Below are 17,197 nucleotides of genomic sequence, written 5' to 3' on the forward strand. Positions count from 1 at the left end.
CACCAGGTGGGCTGTGAGCTCGTCCAACCCATCTAAGCAATAAAAAAAATTTAAAAAAATTGGTTGCGTTACAGAGGTTTGTTGTTTTTCAATAAAACTTTACGTAAGGTCTTAATTTAGTCGGTACAGTGGTTTCGAACTGAATGTTGATTCAACCGTCGGAAGCGGATGCTGTAGTCGCTGTCCTGTCTCGATGGTGGAGCCATTGACGGTTGACAGGCAGACTTGGACGTTTGAGTAGTCTTTAAAGTTCACTCGCAAATGTTAGCGATATTCTGACTTTATCCATTCTACAATGTAAACAATTAAGGGCGATTAGTTGACGTTAGTTGTAGAGTTCGAGAGAATATTTAACGGTAAACATTAGTTTTGACAGTTTCCCTGACAACGCCATTGTCAAAGAACAATATTAAACAATATTCTAAGATCAGGTATGTAGGTTGTAATTTCAGCTGCCGTGGAAAAGCAAAAATGCATCTGTAACATGATATATAGCTTTAAAGTCCAGAAGCTTCTATTGGAAATTTTAAAATTTGATTGATAATAGTTATTAAAAACAGAGCGCTCCACAAAAGAGCAACAAGTTATCATTGTAAAAACTTATTGTAAAAATGAGTAAAGCGCGGAGATCACTGGCAAATTTCATGGGATCTCAGTCGAAAAAGTACAGCTTAGTACAGTTGTTTCAACAACTTCAAATTCCACAAAACACTACGTGGCGAATTTTATTAAAAGGTCACCTACACCTACGCCTAGACAAGAATTATCGTAACTAAAAACTCAAACCAGCGCACTATATAATAAAATACAAACGCCTGAAATTCGTTCAACGCACAAAGTTGATACTGAGTTTTTTGGAAAAAAAATCATCTTCACCTATGAACCGAATTCTCTTCTTAACCTCTTTGTGAATAAACGAAATTATCGAATCCAGGATTCAAACTATCCTCACGCAATCCATGAGAAACAAATACGTAAACAATAAGAAATTATCTGCGAGCGATATTTGTTGCCCAATAACGGCCAATCTTCGTGGTCTCAACTGGATGATACACTCGTGGATCCCACCGACTTAACCCACTTTAGGCGTATACGACAAAGGGAAAATTTTCCACCGATCGAGTGAATATTGCTCTTTAGACTGACACCGCGACGGTCCGAATTTGGTTGTTGTTACTTCCTTTTAGGCTTTATGAAGTCTAAGTTTATGCGAATAAACAAGAAACATTGCCTAAGCTCAAGGCCAAAAGCTCAATATGTCATCGGCATCAAATCAACATCGATAGCGATATCAAAATCAGGAATGACCTTGTCATCAAAGACGCGATGGCGATTTGCTGGATCTTCCGTACTTAACACGTTGACTGCGAGACTATATGAGGGATTTTTGGCCAGTACGTATAAGGTTTTTCCAAGGCAAGATTGGACTTATTTACCGTATGAGACCTGATAGCCCTCAAAAATATTTTCGAATGTATCCGATTGTACCCGTACTTATAGAAAGAAATGTGGACTTGTCGTTTTAACGCACCAAGCGAAAAGTTTTGACTGCGGCATCAGGGAATAATCGTGTGTGGGGCTTTTAAGTCGCATAAGCCGTCAAAATGTTAATCGGAACATTTTTACTTTACATTAAAATTTTCAGAAATCGCTAAAAAAGACATTGCCGATAAAAGTATACCTCATGTTGCTTACATATTGCCTGACATCGAATTATCTGTTTCTGTATTACTTTCCCGGATTTATTCCACAGTGAAATCATACATATAAAAGATGAGCTCTCATTTCCAATTCACTTCATATGTGTCCTTAACACTCCTAAATAATAAAACAATACAAACACGAACAGCACTAAACTGAACTCCCGTATTTACCTCAGATCACCATATACCAGCGGTGATTAATCAACGGAATCCATTTACAGAGTAGCATCAAACAAAAGTCGAGATAACACGCAAATTAACCCGTCGTTTGAAGCCGGATCCATGATTGGCCATCAATCAGGCGGATCAAAAGATCAATACTAATTGATTTCCCTTTGTCTTGTTTATTGAAACCAAAAAAAGCTCCCACCGCAAACGGGAACCTAAATATGCGTTTGATTGTAATGCGAAAAGCTGGTACACGAAAAGCAATTCATCAGACATATCTGTAATAAGGTTGTGTTGTCCCCAGTATCCGAATCACAGACATACTAATTGAAACTGTTTTTAACCGACAAAAAAAGGAGGAGGTTTCTTCATTCGACTGTATTTTTTAAGCGTGTTACCTCCGAACTTTTTTCTAGATGAACCGATTATGATGATTTTTATTACAAATCTGGTACTTCTCATGTGGTCCCATTTAAATTTATCAAGAACTGACCAGTAGTTTTAGAGTACTTAGTCCTTAATAATTTATAATCCTTAATTAACGGCAGGCAGCAGCTTAGCTTTATTCCTGGCATTGCTGAGTTCATGAGCGACGATAACCACTCACCATCAGGTGACCCGTGTGCTCGTCAGCCTATAAGGGCGATAAAAAATAATAATAATAAGAATGCATATTCAATTGACTTTAATTACATTGGTAAAATTCTCATTTCATTTTCTTGAAGTAGATCTTTGATTTTTTTTAATTTTTATTAAACGGTTTTATCTCGCAGCTAGATATTATTGTCAATACAAAATGTCCTAAGTTTCGAACACTACAGTTATCGTAGTCATGGTCAACTAAGGTGGTATTCATGGTTATTTCTGTGTTTGTGTGTGTGTGCTCTGCTAACTATGTGCGCGATTAAACCGTAAAAGTAGGTTTAACTATATTGATATATCGATAGCACGGGTTGATGGTGTGCACTCCTCTGTGCGCTTAGTCCGAGTTTTTAACGTTCTCGATAGCGTAAAAGTTAACTCACATTTTGTATGCAGTTGGAGCAGCGCCCCTAGCCGCAAACGTAGGCAAACGTTCCAACTCCAAACAAATTTGAGTTAACTTTTACGCTATCGAGAACGTTAAAAACTCGGACTAAGCACACTGAACACGCTTTATGATAAATACGACTACAGAGGTCCGCAGCTGTATCACGTATTTCGCAGACAATTAGCAGAAGACAAATATTGTGCAAATATTGCTGTCAACTGTCCATTTCGTATTACGGACTTACAACAAAAAAGCAGATCGCGGACCATCACTAGTGCTGCCTCTGCAGAGCGATTTGTGAAACTTTAGTGCATTCTTTTCCATACAACTAACAACAACTGGCCTAAAGTCGGTATTACGGATGCTTTTGTTTGCCACACAACAGCAGATATTTAGCAATTTCGTTTGTCAAATTTGCGACACCTTTTGTATCTGGTGCTGAATTGTTGCTAACTATCTGCAAGTGTAAAATTTGTGAAATTAAATTATTTTAACTTGATTTAGGTAAGTGTAATTGGTTTAGATCTTTATTTGTGTTTGTGTTTTCCATAGTATTAACATTAAATACCACGCTGGGCAATTTAAGTACATTAATAATGTTGAGGTTATAAAGTTTATTTTTTACAAATTAATATTTCTTCTAGGTATGTACTATGGACAGAGCCCAAATAATGGGGCTTTGGAGTCTAAGGAAATTAGGTCGGATACATACGAATCAGTGCGTTTGCGACGCTGTCTTCGGGATCAAGCCTGACCCCTTAATCTATCGGAAAGTTTGTTCAGAACACATTACAGAATTTCGAAACATCAATATTTACAATTGTGCTCTGAATTAAAGCCGTTAATAACCTAGATCATCAAGACGAACAAGAATAGAAAGTAAAATGCAAGGTACTTATATATATTCAATTTAACATTATAATATATTATGTGTAAATAATGAAGAAAATAAAAGATTCACAAAATCTTGTCTTCAAAAGTAGCATTGTTTTTTTGATTTCAGATTTATTCTTAACTAAATGTTTTAAATAACTTGTTTATACAGGTGTTAACAGCATTGCAAAATTTCATACCAGAAACCTGTGGGAATGAGCTTTTTGCAATTTGAGTTAAACTGTAGTAAATCCAATAGGGAAGTGGCTATGGCATTAAACAATCTTCCAGTTTTATTGAAACATTTAAAGTTTCTGCAAACAGTACAATGGGTCACAAGTTATTATAATGGGTAAGTTAAATAATAATCTTATAGTATAGAGCACAAGAGTTCCACTGATTTTACAATTTCCACGAGTCAATCATATAATAATATATCAGTTATATTCTTGAAGCTTTATAACTATAGCTATATTTAGCTATATATAGCTAGCTATATTTTAAACAGAGTTCTGAGAAATGTTAAGTCCTGGTGAAACTGGAAAGGCCTTCAGGCCACCATTAATCTTTCCTACATAGTTTTTTTTTAATTCAAAATTTGTCTTATTTTTATAGTACATAGATATTTGAACAATAATAATTTTGTGATTGAAAACATAATAGTAAATAAATTTCTTTTCATTATAGGTTTTACAATAAATTTGGCTTTCCTGGGGTTTCGGGGTGTATAGATGGCACTCATTTGCACTTATCAGATCTTCTGTATATGAAGAAAGGTTTTAGAACCGCAAGCATTATCATTTTAAGAATGTGCAAATAGTAAGTATTTTGCTGAAGCCTATCATTCACAATAACAAACATTTGATAGTACTTATCTAAAGAATTAAATTTTTCAGATATGTGATAATGATCTTAACATTTTTAGTATTAATGCAACATTTCATGATACATTTGTCTGGCTTATCACAACCGAATATGCCTATGCAGGACCTGCACCATAATAGTGAAAAAGTTTGGTTTTTAGGCAAGTAAAACATCATGAGCTCTGTCTCAGTAACCTGACTACAAAATAATACTCAATCTAAAAGTATATTTAAAACTGGGAAGGCAGTTAATATATAGTACTATAGTAATGTTTATTGTCATACCAGGAACACTGTTGACCATTGTGAGTATTGAAAGGCGGTTGGAGATGCTTGTTGGTACATAGAGTACTGCATTATGATCATCATATGATGGCCAAGACCATAATTGTTAGCTTGTATTGCATAACATGGCAAACACACATGGGTTTCCAGTGCCCTAACTCTCTGACGAAGATGCTGAAATTGATGTTTCTTATCAAATTCATAACATTGTATTTTTTGGGAGAGAAGAGGAAACACAGCACTTAGCACCATGTCAACATTCAAGGGTGGTTCAATTGGATTGTGGAGAACAGACATTAAATTTAGTCTCAACCTTTGTATTCTAGTAATTTTATGTAGTTATTTTTAAAACTGCTGTTCTTAATTATGTGAACTGAGAGGGCAAGAATAGCCTAATTATTTCTGCCTATAATTTTTTAATTGTGCTTAGTGGAAATATACATATTTCCTTAACATTTTTGTGTTTATAGTAAAGGATGGATTCATAACTATTTGAAAGCAAAATTGTGAGGTTGTTTTATTAAGACAATGTTTTAATCTGTCGTGCTCAATTTGTTCTGTATCATTTTATCTTTATGCTAACCCCGTTTGTATGTTGTGTTGTTATATATATTATTGTATATACTGCTGTTTTAAATAATGGAATAGAATGAATAACAAATCGACTAGTAATTCATAATTCTTCTAGATTTTGTTGGATACTTACATGAATATTACTTACAAAATGAAAAACATAATTCATAATTTAGACAAAATGTTGATCAACCACCACTGATTTTTGTTCATTGTGATAATAATAATAATATAAATATTTAACTGGTCCCGTGATAAGTTTGTAAAGAACTTGTGTTACAGGTACCAGATAACGGAAATAAATGTAGGATTTTTATTATACACATACACATACATATATTTAATATACATCCATAACCCTGGAAAAGACATTTATATTTATCATACAAATATCTTCCCTTGGCGGAATTCGAACCCGCGACCCCCTTGTGTAGCGACCATGTCACTTACCACTACACCAGACGGCCGTTAGATAAGTTTGATAATAATTTTTTTTGTGTAATTTTGTTTTATTTGAATAATAATTCTTAAATTAGGAAATCGTAGTTTGTTTGTAATACATGTCCAACTTCTTGCCGGATGAAATTGAAGCCACAATTGAAATATAATATCGACTGCCGATAACTTCAAAGAAACATAACTGAACTTGGGGCCGAGGTAAGTAGGATGATAGTAAGGTGATAGCTCTATAACCCTATAGACTAGAAGCAGAACATGCCGAATACTGCGAGTACAAAATATACAATGAAGCTAAATACTGGTATTCTACTGGTGGTAGGACCACTTGTGAGTCCGCACGAGTAGGTACAACCACTCCGCCTATTTCTACCGTGAAGCTGTAATGCGTTTCGTTTTGAAGGGTAGAGCAGCCGTTGTAACTATACTGAGACCTTAGAACTTATATCTCAAGGTGGGTGGCGCATTTACGTTGTAGATGGCTATGGGCTCCAGTAACCACTTAACACCAGGTGGGCTGTAAGTTCGTCCACCCATCTTAGCAATAAAAAAATAAATAGTGATTTTGAAATGCTAAGTTGAGAGTAGTTTTATTAGCGTAAAATATACTCATTAGTGTCATAAAATTTACTGTAGTACCAGCCTAAAGTAAAACGTATATATTTGGATTTGCTTGACTATTGTAACAAGCGCTATTTCGTTTTTATGGTAATATAAACTATTATGGACTTGGCTAAAATTAAAACAAAATTGAACTTATTATTTTAAACAAGGTTTTTGCCGATATTGGTCAATTCCTTGAATTTTTTTATATATCTCAGCTGGAAGATGCGTGGCCTCTGCCTGCGTACGAGCAGCCTCTGCTGAAATGAAAGCTGCATGAGCCAGTGGTTCGCCTTAGTTTCCATTTTCTCCTCTTTCTACAACTACAGCTCACGATGTGTCTACTCTTCTTTGTTGTCCGCTATAGTCTAGATAATATAATGATTGATTAACATTCTTACTGCCGTGAGTGAGTGCAAAGAGTACCTGGTTAATGAATAAAAATAACTTACTAAATATCGGCCTGATATTTGCAATGAAGCTTCTCTTAAGATGGCTTCGTCGACGAAAAACTGGGCTAATTATAAAAATAAATATTTATTTATTGTCTTAAAATATTAGATTCATTTGTTTAAAAATAATATAGAACATTAAGTTAATGTCTGACATGCAGTTTCCTATTCACGTCATATTGCCCATGACCTTGGGTGAACATTATTATGAATAGTCTGCACAGCTTTTATTTCCCTTCAAGCTGTGAAAGACTGCACTATATTTCTGGTATTCAAATCAAAGCCTACTCTTGCCAAGTCAAACAAATCCACTATCTATTACTTGATAAAGAAAAGCAGCATCTCTCCTAGAATATCATCGACTGGTTGTTCTAGCGTTGTCGGCCTCATGTCGGCGTAAGATGGATCTGTTGTACACTTTATTATTGATAAAACCATAAAACTAACTCATTTATTCTAGAATTTACTATTTAATTTGAAATCTTACTGAACCAGTGCTAGAATCCCGCAGGCAGCTATCAATAAATCCAATGAAACACGTATTTGACATATATACATGGAAGACTTCCATGATTAAGGATTCATTCATCTTTTATTTAAAATCAAATTAGCAAATATTCTGAAATCGTTGGTGGTAGGGCGTTTGATTAACCCGCAAGACCACCATTCCGCCCATTTCTACCGCGAAGCAGTAATGCGTTGCAATTTGAAGAATGGGGCAGCCGTTTTGGTATACAGTTGAAACTCAGACCTCGTTTCTAAAAATGGGGGCGGCATTCACGTTGTGAGGTCTATACCACTTAACACTAGATGGGTTGTGAGCTTATGTACCTACTTACTTAATTGATAATGAAATTAATAAATTAGGCTATAATTTTGATCCATTCTTTTTTAAAATAGGTTCGTAACGTAAACAACTATCTGATTACAAATTATCAAACGATTACAAAAAAAAATGTTATCAGTGTTTGACACGACACAATTACATTTTTATAGCTATTATTCAAAATAAAGCAAAAATTATTATTAGATCACTTATTTTTAGTAACGCTTCATCCAAAAGAACAGAATTAGCAGCTCTCACTTGGCGTTTCAAACGTGAATTCCACTTAAACATTTTGAAATGTTTATATGTAACGCGCTTTTATAAATTCATTTGCCGGTTTGTTCAGCAAAAAAAAAAAGTAATGTGGCTTTTTAGTGCCAATTATTGCTACCCGATTGCGACTGGCGCTAGTTGTATGACAAAAAACTGCAGTAAGCGGTAAGCGAACAATCGCGGTACGTGATACGAAATAATTTGACGTTTTGCGATCGGTCGCGACGCGTCTGCACAACATCTGCAAAATTGTGGCTGTCGCAAATTTTTACGTGATCAGGGGGCCGATGTGGTGACGATTGCTTCCCATAAGCGATATCGCCGTTTTTTTTTATTGCCCTTATCGGCAGACGAGCATACGGCCCACCTGATGGTGAGTGGTTATCGTCACCCATGGACTTCAGCAATGCCAGGGGCAAATCCAAGCCGCTACCTATCGAAACCTACATACCTACCTGCTCGCGTGGTAATGGTACTCATATTGCGTTGTCTGCTGGCCCCCGAAACCACTTATAATCAGGTGAGCCGTGCGCTTATCTACCCATGTGATAAAAACAACATAATTCTTAAGCATCTACCAAGAAATTCAGCGCCAACGTAAATGTTTAATGTAAATTTTCGTAATCGTATGTTTTAACACTGGCCAGTACAGCGGCGGCAACATCAAACGGCCAACAAACAACATCAAAGAACGCCGCCCGAGGTGCGTTAGTAAACCGAGACTAGTTAAAAGATAATCTTATTGAATTTAAACTGATTAATTTCGTGATAAATTAACAATGTGAGTACTTATGGAGGTTTTTGGAGCTTTCTTTTTGAAATTGGTCGGAAGTTTTGAGCTTTTGTCTGTGTGTATTTAAAAGTTCATAGTTTACGAGTTTTGAAACAAGTATAATATACTTAAAGGCAAAGATTTTTTTTTTAATTTCCCGTTTAAAGGAGGAAAGTAAAAGATTAACAAAGCATTAAAGTTCGTCATTCTGAAGGTGTTTATTACGAAATTCCATATTGCTTCCTTAAAAGTTAGTCTTTGTCATTCTTTTAAAAAAAGTAAGCCTTTGAGGTTGTTTTTTATTGCTCTTGTAGGTAGACGAGCATACGGTCCAACTTTTTTTTAATGCTTAGATGAGCTTAGGGCTTAAATGCCAAATTGAGATATAAGTTCTAAGGTTTTAAGTATAGTTAAACGGCTACCCCGCCCTTCAAACCGAAACACATTACTGCTTCACGGCAGAAATAAGCAGAGCGGTGGTACCTACCCGTGCGGACTCACAAGAGGGCCTACCACCTGATGGTGAGCGGTTACCGTCGCTCATAGACGTTAGCAATGCCAGGAGCAGAGCCAAGCCGCTGCCCACAAAGAGGTTCTAATGCTTATATGCACCTATATATTAGAGTACGCAATTTATATGGGATGTTCGTAATTTTTGAAGCAAGAAGCGTAAAATTCAATGTATCTTTATAATTATATACAATTTTCTATTTATAATTTAGGAAACAATACTATAAATAATATATAGAAATTACTGTAAACTTAGTGTAAGCGCAATATCCTGATAAAATCGTATGAAGTCGAAGCCCGGACGCTGCTAAAAATATTTAACAACGTACACTTGGTAAGAGTTATAGTTACAAACTTATGGTACTCATTATGGCGCTCATGAGCTTACGGTAGAAGACTTCAAAACGTCTATATCGTCACCCACCTCGACACATGAGCATGAGCACCCAAATTTAAAAAGCTAAAAAAAAAGCACTGAGAAAACTTACAGGAAAATTAAGTGCTTTTATGTGTTTCTTTACTGATTAAACAAATGAGGTCATACACCTTCTTATTAAGTAGCTCATTGTGACCTTAGATCGAAGTTGGAATTTCATCACAGCACACAGCAATCTCATTCTTCAGAATGGAACCAAAGTAAGAACATCCACTGCTGTGTAAATATTAAAATTTCAGTAAATTTACTTTTCACGAATTTTCATTTTTGGATGAAAAAAGACTTTTCTATTATATCGACCGCCTGGTTGGTTGAGAGCTACGTGACCCAAACTATCATATCACGAGCACCGAGTTCGATTCCCTGTAAGAATTCCTAAAGATATCTTCACTACCTTCACTAAAGATATTTAGTGTTGAGAGCCTAGATGTTTCTTGTCACGTACATATGTTTCCTGTTAATTTTATCCTGGGGGCGTTAATTGTGGATTTTTAATTCAACTATTTTTTTATAATCTGTCTTTTAATAAGCTCATGTTTATTAATTTTCGCCAGCATCAAAAAAAAACAACAGCTAATACATACCTATAACACTTTTTGTATTGAATTTACTAGGAATTGTAAGTTGAAATAAACGTCGCGTTGCTCTGAAAAAAAAGGTTTTATTATTTTAATAACTTAAAACGTACATAACAGTACCAAACAGTATAGGTAATCACATTGCAAACCTATAATAGGTATCTCACCTGAAAACAAAGAAACGACATTCAAAGTCCACCACTATCAATTCCTTATCATAATTATCCAATTTAATTTAATTTAGTAATAATATGCCCTAACATCGCAGATGACATCTCCTTAAATATCTATGCATGTTACCATTATCGGCAGCGCCATCTATATGATTACAAAGGAGCTATAGAGCGCTGTACAAATGTACTATAAAGAAATATAGCTTACTGGTGGTAGGACCTCTTGTGAGTCCGCGCGGGCGGATACCACCGCCCTGCCTATTTCTGCTTTGAAGCAGTAATGCGTTTCGGTTTAAAGAGTGGGGCAGCCGTTGTAACTATACTGACACCAGTAATTACGCAAATTATAATTTTGCGGGTTTCATTTTTATTACACGATGTTATTCCTTCACCGTGGAAGTCAATCGTGAACATTTGTTGAGTACGTATTTCCTTAGAAAAATTGGTACCCGCCTGAGATTCAAACATCGGTGCATCGCTCAACGCGAATGCATCGGACGTCTTATCCGTTAGGCCACGACGACTTCACACAACTCAGCAATAAAAAAAAATCTTTACATACATAATGTTTAGAGGTTAATTATACCTGAGAACGTCACCCGAATCAGATTCAGCTACCAACGACTATGAAAACTACAATTCAGCGGCTCTCCTGTCTATACCTGACGCCTCAACTGACCCTAGCAGATATATAAAGCTTGCAAAACCAACGCATCTTGTAATACGCTACAATTTTCTGCGTAGCATTAACACAGACCACCTCAGAGTCGTTCCAAAATCTTTAGGAGCGTGTAGCGCGCGTCTAGTGCAACTAAAAACAAAAAATTCTTAGAACGAACGAACGTGAGGAATGTTTTGAAACATCAGAGGAGGTGAAGAGTTCATAATGGCGTTAGATTGTTTTATAAACATTTCGTTTTAACACACAACTTTTATACGTCCATCTTTTTAATAGATCACCCTACATACGTACATAGATGTATGAGTAGGTTGCAATGCGAACTTTTTAAACACTGGAAATGTTACATTACCTCAGTAACTAATTTGAGTGGGGTGGGGCCTGTTGTGTGCTCGTACGGATAGGCATTATCATCCAGCCTATTATGCCGCAAAGCAGTCCAAGATTCCACAGCAATCACGCTACGAGCTCATCGACTAATCTATACCTAGTCAGGTCATAAATTCTGTCACATGTTTAATGTAAAATAATTGAAACAAGTTTATTCATTAAGTAACCATTCATATACCAAAATGAACTTAACAAAACATAAATTCTTATGACACTAAAGTTTATTCAAAATGACCTCCGTGATTTTGAATACAGGCCTTCAATCTGCGCGGCCAGTCGTCTATCGCAGCACGAACGAGGTCCATGTCAATATCGGCGGCTGCCTTAATCAAGGATGTCTTGAGTGACTCCAAATTGGGATGAGGCTTTGAGCACGCCTTTTCCTCCAAGTGTTGCCATATCTTGTAATCTAACGGATTCAAATCTGGACTGGAGGAGGGCCAGTCTTCGTGCCGGATAACGTCGATTTCACGCGCCGCCAGCCAGTCTTGTGTGCTCTTCGCTCTATGAGCTGGCGCCGAATCTTGTTGGAATACCCAGTGCCTGTTATTGAACATGGTATGAGAAACAGGTTCCACAAGGTTCGTCAGGACTATATTTTGATACACAACTGCATTCGTTTTTACACCTTTCTCACAAAAATGTACCTCTGTTAAGCCCCAATAAGAAACTCCCAACCATACCATGAGCGAGGATGGAAAATGACCTCGTTGGACACGCGGAATACGGTTGCTCGCTTTTTCACTACTGTGTGCGTACACCTTATCATTTTGTTTGTTGTAGCTCTCTTCTACGGTAAACATTTTTTCATCCGAAAAAAGAATTTCCCGATATTTTTTTCTCGCGTACCGCTTCAACAATGCGCATGCCGCGCATTGTTGAAGCGCATTGTTGAAGCTCTTCAGTCTCAGGTCCATTAGACGAGCATTCAAACGATGTCCTGTTTTTCTTCGATATGCCCGAAGCCCTAAGTCTTCATTTAACATCCTTTTTACCGTGGTTCTGCTTAACCCCATCTGAAGGGCCAACAGTTTCTGCTTACGTTTGGGATTTCTTTGAATTCGCGCCTTCACAGCTTTTATCACTGCTGGAGTCCTAACAGACCGAGGGCGACCACTTCTTGACCTGTCATCTACACTAGAGTCTTCATTGTATCGTTTGATGGTACGATAAACGAATCTTTTGGTTATATTCAAATTTTTCAGTATGTTAAAAATTTGAATTGGCGCGTAACCGCAACGATTCAACGCAATAACTGCAACACGGTCTTCTTTAAGCGTCCACTCCATATTTAAAAATGAGTAAAATTCTAAAAGTATACATTTTTATTTTCATGAGCAATTCGAAATTCGAATTCAATAAACTTTTTTGTGGCCAGCATTCTAAGAGAAAAGTTTTTACTGTGTGACAATACTTATGACCTGACTAGTTATATATAAAAATGAATTGCTGTTCGTTAATCTCGCTAAAACTCGAGAACAGCTGGACCGATTTGGCTAATTTTGATCTTGAATGATTTGTGGAAGTCCAGAGAAGGTTTAAAAGTTTTAAAATAAATATGAAAATACTGGGAATTAAATAAAAATAACAATTTTGTTTTTCCTATGATGTCCCCCCATAGGACGGATTCCTTTTGTTTGTTTTAACTTTATTTTATACAAAAGTTTAGGTATTTTATTTATCGATTGAGGCACTACGAAGTCTGCCGGGTCAGCTAGTATGCAATAAAAACTCTCGAAGTAGTGTGACCCCGCACAAGTGATGAACTTGTGATCCTGTGACATGATATCAGTAATCACCCTTTCAGATCCAGGGTCCACACGTATTAGGCATACAGTTTAGTTTTACATTAGTCTTAGAACCGCAAAGGATCAAAGCAGAATTAGTTTCGGACAGAAATAGGATGGTGGTATCGAACCGACTTATCGTCCAGCCACCAACTATAGACCACCAATGGATATCCGACTTACCGTAGACATTACAACATAGGATGAAGTTGACGACTCATTTGTATACAATAACGGCTGACCCACTCTTCAAACTAGGTTGAATGCCTTTTTTTTTTATTGCTTAGATGGCTGGACGAGCTCACAGCCCACCTGGTGTTAAGTGGTTACTGGAACCCATAAACATCTACAACGTAAACGCGCCATCCACCTTGAGATACAATTTCTAAGGTCTCGGTATAGTTACAACGGCTGCCCCACACTTCAAACCGAAACGCATTACTGCTTCGCGGCGGAATAGGCAGGACGGTGGTACCTACCCGCGCGGACTCAAAAGTGGTCCTAACACCAGTAAAAAAAAAAAAAGACGAAGCATGTTGCGGATAATAACATGTACTTTTAGGTTAGGAATATTGTGTTCTTTTTTTTAATAAATAAATTAATTTGTAAAAAAAATGACTTATGGCAGATACAGACAAATTAGGTAAGGGGTCATGTTAAATTATAACAGAAGTATAAAGACGATTAATTAATTATGAGTATTACAGACGAGTGCGGGGAACCCTTACTGTGGATCTAATATTTTAAAAACGTTTGTCAGATACCTTAACTTAGCAATAAATGAAAAGATGTGTCTTAAATTTAATTTCCGCGCTATTATTAAAGGTGAATACGACCGCAACGTCTTTACGAAGTTTTAGTTAAAATCAAAGGACTTTACTTGTACACTAACAGACATTAAACCTAATTTATAAATTTTAGATGTGGGTAGGTCGTCGGGTGCAGAGATTATAAATTATGTCCATGTGATTTGTAACATCGTCATATTCTCAATTTCATTTATGCCTTGTGCTTGGTGTGTTTGAGTTAGTTGAAATTGTAACTACAAAGCCATTTGTGATTTAGGAGATAATTGTTAATAATTACAATAATTTTTCAGCTTACATAAAAATAATAATGTATTATTATTACTTTTGAATACTGCTACTACTTTAAATTCGTCGTGGCCCAAAGGATAAGACGTCCGGCGCATTCGTATCTAGCGATGCAACAGTGTTCGAATCCCGCAGACAAGTATCTAGTAAGGCTGGAACACGTGTTACACTTTTTGGCACTTTCAATCCTGTCACAAAGTTCCAGTTTTTTTATTTATTTTTTATTGCCTTTGTAGGCAGACGGGCATACGGCCCACCTGATGGTGAGTGGTTACCGTCGCCCATGGACTTCAGCAATGCCAGGGGCAGAGCCAAGCCGCTGCCTACCGCTTAATACTCTCCATAAGCCTCGTTTGAAGAAGGACATGTCATAGCGCTCAGGAAACACCGTGGAGGGGAGCTCATTCCATAGCCGGATGGTACGTGGCAAAAAAGATCTCTGGAAACGCACTGTGGATGACCGCAGTGGCTCCAGGTAGTATGGATGAACTCTACTCCGGTAGCGGGCGGTGCGATGGTAAAAACGAGATGCTGGTATCATCTCGAACAATTCCTCAGAGCACTCCCCATGGAACATACGGTACAAAATACAGAGGGAACCGAAGTCCCTCCGCAGACCCAGAGGCTCCAGTTTCACCAGGACGAGCAAAGGCTCAGCCAGCAGGAGCGGGACTTGCTAACAACTGCCCAAGCGCCTCCGTAGGAGACCTAACAACTCAAAAACAGCTGCTTCGCGAATGAGTCTACTACCGGATGAGAATCGCAGCCCGCTGAGAAGATCCGGCGAGAAACTCAGCGAGCTGATGCATAGATTAGGTGTTAATGTACTCCAATTGCCCAGTAGACCCTCACTGTATACTAATATTATTTCTAATATAAATACTAATGTAATACCTTTAGATAAGGATACAGAAAAGGATAAAGTGTACTTTTATCTGCTACTAGCGACCCGCCCTCGCTTCGCTTCGGAAACATTAAAACACACATGAAACTAAAAAAAAAATTAAAAAAAGTAGCCTATGTTCATCAGGGACAATGTCGGCTTCTAATGGAAAAAAAATTTTTCAAATCGGTCCAGTAGTTTCGGAGCCTATTCGAAACAAACAAACAAACAAATCTTTCCTCTTTATAATATTAGTATAGATTTCCCGGGGGATAGATTATTTTCTCTAATTACGTGAGTCGAGCCGCGTTTGAAAGCTTCAATGTTTTAGTGCCGCTGTCACTTAATAATCAATTACGAATGAAACGAACATTTTAAAATCCTTTTTCTTGGGTTTACGGCTTGAATATATTCGAGCATAATATCTAATGCTCATGCATTTCCACAGTACAATTATAATGCCAATCACGTCATTTTAAATTCCAAAATTCAATACACGTAATCACAACATAGATAAAAGAGCAAAATATTTACAGAAAATACATTGAATGTCACAAAAGGCGGACAGTACTATTATTGTAATTGTAATCTCGAAATAGGATTGAATGTGACAATAATCTTGCCAATTGTCAGTCATGCGTCCATTGGCCAAGCATAAATAGGTTCCATGTTATTATGAATGCGATGTTATGAATCAACTAAATGTGGATAAACACATTCACAATAGAATCTTCAATAAGAATAAAAATAAGATTAAAAATACAAAATTGTGCGAGCTATTCATAAATTTTGAAATATTTCCTTTCTTATAACGAAAGGGTAAGGGGACTTTGGTTTTTTTTTAAATATATTTACGAAATATTTAAAGGTATTTGTAGTGACATATGGATAAAATATCACGCTCAGAGTCAACCTAAAATAACATTGTCTGTATGTATGTATGTATGTTTTGCTTCCGAATGTACCAAATAGTTGTATCTCTTGATTGATGATTTATTATTGGCGGTGGAATTTTAACTGTTCACGATATCTATAACATTAGTTTCTTTTATTTTGAGAGCCAATGAATATTGTCAATAACAATAAATACACCAATGACAAATTAGTTCGTTGTTGGAATCTATTTTAGTTTTTAAGGAAAGAAAACAAAGTTGTGTTTTGAATTCTATTTAGAAGTTCAATTCAGAATTCTATTTAATTTTATTATTGCATTTATTTGGTTTCCAGTTTACTTAAATATTTTTAGTCGTGGATACAATCTGAATTAAATTTATTTACAAAACATACCTAATCATCTTAATTGGTTATTCACTACATAAATACTAATAATTACGAGTATTTTGTGCTATTACTATTTTCGATGCTGTCACATTGCGTTGGGTAAATACGTCAGCTATTAATTAGGTCCTTACTCAAATATTAAAATAAAGTCCTTTATTGAACATCCAAAAAGGAAATGTAATTAGTTTTAATAACTTTATCATAATATATTAACCCTCCGTAAGTCTTAAAAAAAGAGAATGAGCACTACATTATATGTATCTTCAGTTGTATTGGTGTGAGTTATCTTGAAACGACAACACGTTCTCATCCGACAGTTCTTGTATACGTGTATTTGACATTGGTTTTTAATTAGGGCACCGTTGAAAAATTCTAATCCCAAAATTTATGTAACAACTTAACAACGAACAAAAACAAGCACACCATATATAGAAATACATTTCCCGAAATGTCCCGCAATGTGGTACCATATTTAACTAAAGATTAACAGCGACGATTTGGCGGGAAGC

General features: G+C 36.3%; 2 long non-coding RNA genes across 3 annotated transcripts; one reads left to right on the forward strand and one right to left on the reverse strand.

Annotated features, from left to right (window-relative positions):
* The first annotated feature begins 3,207 nt into the window (after window positions 1-3,207).
* On the forward strand, window positions 3,208-6,035 carry LOC149501716 (uncharacterized). Of its 2 annotated transcripts, none has more exons than XR_016323954.1 (5): window positions 3,208-3,405; window positions 3,546-3,792; window positions 3,947-4,126; window positions 4,462-4,593; window positions 4,671-6,035. It is a non-coding gene; the product is annotated as an uncharacterized LOC149501716 (long non-coding RNA). The 2 variants fall into 2 exon arrangements; XR_016323955.1 differs by having other exon boundaries at window positions 4,926-6,035.
* On the reverse strand, window positions 3,869-7,148 carry LOC149501717 (uncharacterized). Its single transcript, XR_016323956.1, has 2 exons — window positions 7,007-7,148; window positions 3,869-6,922 (listed from the first exon to the last, which is right to left on the reverse strand). It is a non-coding gene; the product is annotated as an uncharacterized LOC149501717 (long non-coding RNA).
* Between the last annotated feature and the right edge of the window lie 10,049 nt (window positions 7,149-17,197).

Source organism: Bombyx mandarina, chromosome 12, assembly GCF_030267445.1.
Source record: "Bombyx mandarina strain Sakado chromosome 12, ASM3026744v2".
NCBI classification, from domain to species: Eukaryota; Metazoa; Arthropoda; class Insecta; order Lepidoptera; family Bombycidae; genus Bombyx; species Bombyx mandarina.